Raw genomic sequence first — 9,524 nt, 5'->3', positions numbered from 1 at the left:
GACCCTACCCCCTCTCATGTGCTCTCTCTCTCTCTTATTCTCTCTGTCTCAAATAAATAAATAAAATCTTAAAAAAAAAAAGAAAAGAAAAGAGAAAGGATCCAAATTAATAAAATAATGAATGAAAAGGGAGAGATCATGACTAAAACCAAGGAAATAGAAACAATTATTAGAAATTATTATCAACAACTATATGCCAATAAACTGAGCAATCTGGATGAAATGGAGGCCTTCCTGGAAATGTATAAGCTGCCAAGACTGAAACAGGAAGAAACTGAGAACCTGAATAGGCCAATAACCAGTAACGAGATTGAAGCAGTGATCCAAAACCTCCCAAAAAACAAGAGTCCAGGGCCTGATGGATTCCCTGGGGGAATTCTACCAAACATTCAAAGAAGAAATAATACCTATTCTCCTGAAGCTGTTTCAAAAAATAGAAACAGAAGGAAAACTTCCAAACTCATTCTATGAGGCCAGCATTACCTTAATCCCCAAACCAGGCAAAGACCCCATCAAAACGGAGAATTTCAGACCGATATCCCTAATGAATATGGATTCCAAAATCCTCAACAATATCTTAGCTAATAGGATCCAACAATACATTAAAAGTATCATCCACCACGACCAAGTGGGATCTATCCCGGGGTTGCAAGGGTGGTTCAACATTCGCAAATCAATCAATGTGATAGAACACATTAATAAGAGGAGGGAGAAGAACCATATGGTCCTCTCAATTGATGCAGAAAAAGCATTTGACAAAATACAACATCCTTTCCTGATTAAAACTCTTCAGAGTATAGGGATAGAGGGAACATTCCTCAAGCTCATAAAATCCATCTATGAAAAACCCACAGCGAATATCATCCTCAATGGGGAAAAGCTGAGAGCCTTTCCCTTAAGATCAGGAACACGTCAAGGATGCCCACTCTCACCACTATTGTTCAACATAGTATTAGAAGTCCTAGCAACAGCAATCAGACAACAAAAAGAAATAAAAGGTATTCAAACAGGCAAAGAAGAAGTCAAACTCTCTCTTTTCACAGACGACATGATACTTTATGTGGAAAACCCAAAAGACTCCATCCCCAAATTACTAGAACTCATCCAACAATTCAGTAATGTGGCAGGATACAAAATCAATGCACAGAAATCAGTTGCTTTCTTATACACTAACAACGCAACTGTAGAAAGAGAAATTAGAGAATTGATTCCATTTACAATAGCACCAAAAACTGTAAGATAACTCAGAATAAACCTAACCAAAGAAGTAAAGAATCTATACTCTAGGAACTACAGAACACTCATGAAAGAAATTGAAGACACAAAATGATGGAAAAATATTCCATGCTCATGGATCGGAAGAATAAACATTGTTAAAATGTCTATGCTACCCAGAGCAATCTATACCTTCAATGCCATCCCGATCAAAATTCCAATGATATTTTTCAAAGTGCTGGAACAAACAATCCTAAAATTTGTATGGAATCAGAAAAGACCCCGAATCGCCAAGAAAATGTTGAAAAAGAAAAACAAAGCTTGGAACATCACGTTGCTCGATTTCAAGCTATATTACAGAGCTGTGATCACCAAGACAGCATGGTACTGGCACAAAACAGACATATAGACCAATGGAACAGAATAGAGTACCCAGATATGGACCCTCAACTCTAAGGTCAAATAATCTTTGACAAAGCAGGAAAAAACATGCAATGGAAAAAAGACAGTCTCTTCAAAAATGGTGCTGGGAAAATTGGACAGCCACATGCAGAAGAATGAAACTCGACCATTCTCTAACACCATACACAAAGATAAACTCAAAGTTGATGAAAGACCTCAATGTGAGACAGGAATCCATCAAAATCCTCAAGGAGAACATAGGCAGTAACCTCTTTGATATCGCCCACAGCAACTTCTTTCAAGATACATCTCCAAAAGCTTGTGAAACAAAAGCAAAAATGAACTTTTGGGACTTCATCAAGATCAAAAGCTTCTGCACAGCAAAGGAAACGGTCAAAAAACAAAGAGGCACCCCACAGAATGGGAGAAGATATTTGCAAATGACACCCCAGACAAAGCGCTGATATCCAAGATCTATAAAGAACTTCTCAAACTCAACACCCAAAAAGCAAATTATCAAGTGGGCAGAAGATATGAAAAGACACTTCTCTGAAGAAGACATAAAAATGGCTAACAGACACATGAAAAAATGTTCATCATCATTAGCCATCAGGGAAATCCAAATCAAAACCACATTGAGATACCACCTTACACCAGTTAGAATGGCAAAAGTGGACAGGGAAAGAAACAACAAATGTTGGAGAGGTTGTGGAGAAAAGGGAACCCTCTTACACTGTTGGTGGGAATGCAAGTTGGTACAGCCACTTTGGAAAACAGTGTGGAGGTTCCTCAAAAATTTAAAAATAGAGCTACCCTATGACCCAGCAATTGCACTCCTGGGTATTTTCCCCAAAGACACAGATGTAGTGAAAAGAAGGGCCATATGCACCCCAATGTTCATAGCAGCAATGTCCGCAATAGCCAAACTGTGGAAAGAGCTGAGATGCCCTTCAACAGATGAATGTGTAAAGAAGATGTGGTCCATAACAATGGAATATCACTCAGCCATGAATACCCAACTTTTACATCAACATGGATGGGACTGGAGGAGATTATGCTAAGTGAAATAAGTCAAGCAGAGAAAGTCAATTATCATATGGTTTCACTTATTTGTGGAACATAAGGAATAGCATGGAGGACATTAGGAGAAGGAAGGGAAAAATGGGGGGGTATTGGAGGGAGAGATGAACCATGAGAGACTATGGACTCTGAGAAACAAACAGGGTTTAAAGGGGAACGGGGAGGGGAATTGGTTAGCCCAGTGATGGGTATTAAGGAGGGCATGTACTGCATGGAGCACTGGGTGTTATACGAAAACATTGGAGCATGGATCACCACATCAAAAACTAATGATGTATTTTATGGTGACTAACATAACATAATAAAATTTAAAAAAAATTCCAATGACGTTTTTCAACATGCTGGAACAAACAATCCCAAAATTTCTATGGAATCAGAAAAGACCCCGAATCGCCATGGAAATGTTGAAAAAGAAAAACAAAACTGGGGGCATTATGTTGCCTCATTTCAACTCTATTACAAAGCCATGATCACCAAGACAGCATGGTACTGGCACAAAAACAGACATATAGACCAATGGAACAGAATAGAGAGCCCAGGTAGGGACCCTCAACTGTATGGTCAAATAATCTTCAACAAAACAGGAAAAAATATGCAATGGAAAAAAGTCTCTTCAATAAATGGTGCTGGGAAAATTGGACAGGTATATACAGAAGAATGTAACTCGACCATTCTCTAACACCATACACAAAGATAAACTCAAAATGGATGAAGACCCCAATGTGAGACAGGAATCCATCAAAATCCCAGAGGAGAACATAGGCAGTAACCTCTTCAGCATCAGCCACAGAAAATTCTTTCAAGATACATCTCCAACGGCTAGTGAGACAAAACAAAAATGAACTTTTGGGACTTCATCAAGATCAAAAGCTTCTGCACAGCAAAGGAAATGGTCAAAAAACAAAGAGGCACCCCACAGAATGGGAGAAGATATTTGCAAATGACACTCCAGACAAAGCGCTGATATCCAAGATCTATAAAGAACTTCTCAAACTCAACACCCAAAAAACAAATTATCAAGTCAAAAAGTGGGCAGAAGATATGAAAAGACACTTCTCTGAAGAAGACATACAAATGGCTAACAGACACATGAAAAAATGTTCATCATCATTAGCCATCAGGGAAATTCAAATCAAAACCACATTGAGATACCACCTTATACAGGTTAGAATGGCAAAAATTGACAAGGCAAGAAACAACAAATGTTGGAGAGGTTGTGGAGGAAAGGGAACAGTCTTACACCATTGGTGGGAATGCAAGTTAGTATAGCCACTTTGGAAAACAGTGTGGAGGTGCCTCAAAAAATTAAAAATAGAGTTATCCTATGACCTAGGAATTACACTCCTTGGTAGTTACCCCAAAGACACAGATGTAGTGAAAAGAAGGGCCATATGCACCCCAATGTTCATAGCAGTAATCTCCACAGTAGCTAAACTATGGAAAGAGCTGAGATGCCCTTCAGCAGATGAATGGGTAAAGAAGATGTGGTCCATATATACAATGGAATATTACTCAGCCATCAGAAAGGATGAATACCCAACTTTTACATCAACATGGATGGGACTGGAGGAGATTATGCTAAGTGAAACAAGTCAAGCAGAGAAAGTCAATTATCATATGGTTTCATTTATTTGTGGAACATAAGGAATAGCATGGAGGACCCTGGGAGAAGGAAGGGAAAAATGAAGAGGAGAAAATCGGAGGGGGAGACAAACCATGAGGGATTATGGACTCTGAGAAACAAACTGAGAGTTTTAGAGGGGAGGGGGGTGGGGGGATGTGTTCGCCATGTGATGGGTATTAAGCAGGGCAACTACTCCATGGTGCACTGAGTATCATGTGAAAACAATGAGTCATGGATGACTACATCAAACACTAAGAATATATTGTATGGTGACTAATATAATAAAATAAAATAAAATAAAATTAAATTAAATTAAAAAAAAAGACAGGAAAGGAGAGCTGGGACTGTGTTTCCGACCCAAATACACTTCCTCTTCACTCTGCCCCCATGCCACTCAGGACAGGGGCACACACAGAGACACAGACACACACATAGACACAGAGACACACACACACAGACACACACGCACACACACACACAGAGCCACCTTCTGTTGGAATGGGTTAGAGACACTTTCCTTCCCAAGATAAGTGAGGGGATAAGTATAGAATGCAATGTCTGGTCGCCATCCATTTTCCCTTGGGTCAATAAGCCTCCCCATCTCTTTCTCCAACATTCTCTTGTCTACCTGCGTCCCGTTCCCTCTGCCCTGATATATTGGCAATAACAGCCCCACTCCATTTCCTCTGCAGGAGAAGTCAGAAAGGATGTGTTAGAACTGGGCTGGGTGGGGATGAAGTCATTGAAGAGTAACTCTTACTGGATGCTTCTGGGAATCACATCAGGAAGCTGGAGGCAGCCATGTTTAGCGAGGATAGGCTGTGTGGAAGCTAGCCACACAGCAGCTATAGATAGCACGTTGTTGCCCTGTGGCAAGAGCAGTATTTTCAGTGGCAGTTGATCACATGGCAGCAATTGCGGTAGCAGTGGTGGCAGAAGTCAGAAAAATAGATGGTTATTGGCTAGTGGTAGTGAAAGTAGTGACAGTAGCGATAAAGGAGGCAGTGATATCAGTGAGAGCAATTTCAGCCTCATAAACAAGTTTCTGAGGGTGTTCTATAGTAAACTGCTCTCTCCTGCTCTCCAGACTGCCATAATCTCTGTACAGCCATCTCTAACTTGCTTGGGTGATCCTCATATCCTATCCTCCTGCCTGGCTGGACACAAGCTTCAAGAACAGTATAGAAGGCCTCATTGCAGCTCACAGGGTGTGGGATAGAACTGAGGTGCCCCAGTAATATATAGGGCCTGATGGCTTCGCTAGGCCCATTGATTTCTAGGACCTCTGTGGCCTCCCTTGGTGCAAGCACCTTGGAGATGTCATATAACTTGGAGACCCTGGGTCCTTATTCAATTAGCCCCAGTACTTCTAAGAACATAGGCTGGGGTCCTAACACCTTTTTGAGGCTGAGTTATTTACAAGTATTGAGAAACTCTTCATGGACCCTAACCATCTGGAGTGGTCTAACAGCTTGGCAGAGACCAACTGCTTGGGGGGCCTCAACCTCCTGGCAGAGTCCAAGCACCTTGCTAAGCCTGAGCATTTGGCAAGGCCTGAGTATCTGACAGGGCTCTAATTCTTCAGAGATCTGGAGCTCTAAGCATGGCCCCAGAAACTGGCAGGCTCCCAACAAATGAGAGAGCCCAAGTGCCTGGGAGGATAGCACTTGATGAGGCCCTAGCACCCCAGAGTTCATGGTAATCTATGGGGCCAAAGCACATTTGAGACTCAGTACCATGTAGGTTGCAAGCCTATCTTGGGTCTCAAAGAATTCCTGGGGTCATGGTAACTCCAAAGCCTTCAGCAGCTCTCATGGCCAGGATAATTCTCAAAAACTGGAGCAGCTCTCTGAGCCAAAGAACTCCTAGGAGCCCAAGTATCTCTGAGAGTCCTCATATTTTGCAAGGTTTGGGCACCTCAGAGACTCCAAGTACTTCCTGGGGCCTGAGAAACTGGGATTCCCTAAACACTTCCAGTGGTTCAAACACATCCATAGGGTCTAGCATCTCAAGGGACACGAGCATATGCAAACATCTAAGTGTATCAAGTGATTCCAGCACCTCAGAAGCTACCAGCACTTCTGAGATCCCAAGTGTCTTGTCAGCTTACCTCAAAGGGTCCCAGTACTTTGAGAGCCCCAAGTTTCTAAGGACCCAAGGATCTCTAAGTCCCCCCAAATCTCAAATTCCTGAGCATCTCTGAGGCTCCAAGGATCTTAAAGTCTCCCAACATCTTCGAGGCTCCCACCAACTCAAAAGCCCCAGAATCTCTGAGGCCTCAAGTCCCTTGAAGGCCTTTGGTATGTTTAATGCTCCAAACACCTCAGAGAGTCAGTATCTTAAAGGCACTAAGCACTTCAAAGTCCTAAGTATCTCAGAAGCCCCAAGTACCTCAAAGGTTCCCACCACCTTTGAAGACCCTGGCACATCAAAAGCCCTAAGGACGTCTGAGGTCTTTGCCACCTAAGGACCCTCAGCAGCTCAGAGGCCACAAATATGGTGAAGGCCTGAAGTACCTTGAAGGTTCCAAATATCTCCAAATCTCCCAATAGCTTGAAGCTGCTGATTATATCTGAAGCTCCAAGTACCTCAGAGGCTCCTGAAATCTCAGAGGAACCCAGAACATCGGAGAACCATAGCTCCTCAGAGGTCTCAAGAATCTCTCAGAAACAAAGAATTTCAAAGGCTTAGAGTGCCTGGAGGGCCCAGAATTCTCAAGTTCCCCAAACAACACTGCAGAAGAGCTTCAAAACGGGTCTCCTAACTGTGATGCTAGGCATCATTTTCATTATGGGCACCTTTGCTATAGAGACCCTCATCTGGGAGGTTCTGCAGAAGTTAGAGGTGCAGTTGAGGAAGAAGTACATAATATTTGGGAAACTTACAAAGGTAATTACCCAAGAGTTTATATGTCAGAGGTCACCTGGAATATAAACCAGTGAACCATTAAAGTCTACTAGCATATGCATTCTTCAGGGATCAAGAGACAACTGGGAAATGAGCAAACTGGAAATTTTACAATTTGTAGCAAAAGTCTATGACAGAGATATCTGGAACTGTCTATCATAATGCAGTGTGGCTGTGCAATGGATGGAGGCAAAGGCCAGGGTCAAAGCCAAAGCAATGACTGAGGTCCCAGACTGAACCCATGACAGAGTTAGACCCCTGAATGGGGTTTGAGCAAGTTCTAATTTTGCTTCCAGTTCCAATTCTAGTACCACCAGGGACACATCATGTAGGTATGAATGCATAACTCATATTCCATACTTAATGAGAAGGGGCAAACAAAAGAGCCACGGGGCAATGGGTATTATTGGCATCAAAGGGAAAATGAGAGGATGAAAAAAATATATGCGATATCGATGTTTGGGGTTTTATGTGTTTGTTACCTTAGGATTTAATCTTACATGAATGTTGCAGCTTTATTACCTTTAAATTGCTGAAGGTTCACAGTCTATATTCATCAGTAAGTTTTTGGCTAAAGTGCAGAGTATTTTTATTAAGTTTTGGATATTGAATTTGCTTTTTTCCTGTTAAAATTCTCAATAAAATTTTACAGCTTTGAAAAAAAATAATTTTTCAACATATTCTATGACAAAAAAATCATAGGATGTAAAGAGACTTCTCTTCAAATGTTGAATAGACTTATCATGAAATTATCTGGCTTTACATGAGGAAAAAAAAAGACACAAAAAAATCTTATCTACATAGGTCTTCCTGCATTCATAGCAATTAACGTATAAAAATTGAAATTTTCACTGCTAAATGGTGCACCCAGGCTCTGGGTGCATGGTGGCAGCTGTACTCTGTGCCCAACCTCCATGAAGAGCCCAACCACCACACCCCACCAAGCCATGCACCCCCAGCCACCATAGCACCCCAGGCCACTGCAGGGCTTTGGGGGATCTGACATAGGAATAGTGGCCCAGTGCAAATTTTGCTAAAACTTCCATACCACCCACAAGTTCCCTGGCAGGCATGCCCCCTCAGAGCTGGCCTATCTGGGACCCACAAGCACCACAGAGAGCAAGTGTAGCCAACAACAAACACAGAGGCAGTGCAGACATCTGGACTGAAAGGAAAAGTGACTCACACACAGCAGCAGGGGATAAGCAACACACATAGGATACTCTCCTAAAGAGCCAGATTCTGGTAAACAGGGGACGCTGCACTGAAGGGCACTCCAGGACCTCCTCTTCATAATGTTACTACTTTCAAAAGCAGAAGTCATACCTGAATTTCCTAAAACACAGAAATTGACACAGAGAGGCAGACAAAATGAGGAGACAGAGAAATTTATTCCAGATGAAAGAATAGGACAAGGCCATGGCCATAGATCTAACTGAAACAGATATAAGTGGCATGCTTGATAGAGAATTAAAGGCAGTTATCATAAGGATACTTCCTGGACTCGAGAAAAAAGTGTAATACATGAGTGAGACCCTGAATACAGAGATAAGGAATAACAGTGGAGATAAAGGGCAAAATAAATGAAATGAGAAAAAAACCTGATGGAATAAGCAGCAGGATGGAAGATGCAGAAGAAAGAATTAGTGACCTGGAAGACAGACTAATGGAAAGTAATCAAGCTGAGAAAAAGAGAGAGAAAAGAATTATGCAAAACTAGAATAGACTTAGGGTACTTGGTGACTCCATCTAATGTAACAACATTTGTATTATAGGAGTCCTGGAAGAAGAGAGAGAAAAGTTGGCAGAAAAATTATTTGAAGAAATAATAGCTGAAAACTGCCTGAATCTGGGAAAAGAAACAGATATCCAGATCCAGAATGCACAGAGAACCCTCTAAAAATCAACAAAAGCAGACCCACACCAAGACATATTGTAATCAAATTGGCAAATATGGTGATAAAGAAAAAAAAAAAATTAAGGCAAGAAGACAAAAGAAGACAGTAACATACAAGGGAAAACCCTGAGGCAAGCAGGGGATTTTTCAACAGAAACTTTGCAAGCCAGAAGGGACTGGCACTTAAGTGCTGAATAGGAAAAAATCTGCCCCAAAGAATACTCTATCCAACAAGGCTACAATTCAGAATAGAAAGAGAGTTAAAGAGTTTTCCAGACAAACAAACACAAAGGAGTTCATGAGCACTAAACCAGCCCTGCAGAAATATTAAAGGAGACTGTTTGAGTGGAAAGGAGAGACCAAAATGACAGTATAATGGTAGGAAACACATATGCAGTA

This window comes from Halichoerus grypus, unplaced genomic scaffold (genome assembly GCF_964656455.1).
Source record: "Halichoerus grypus unplaced genomic scaffold, mHalGry1.hap1.1 HAP1_SCAFFOLD_97, whole genome shotgun sequence".
Taxonomy (NCBI): domain Eukaryota; kingdom Metazoa; phylum Chordata; class Mammalia; order Carnivora; family Phocidae; genus Halichoerus; species Halichoerus grypus.
Note: the sequence above shows the minus strand (reverse complement) of the source record.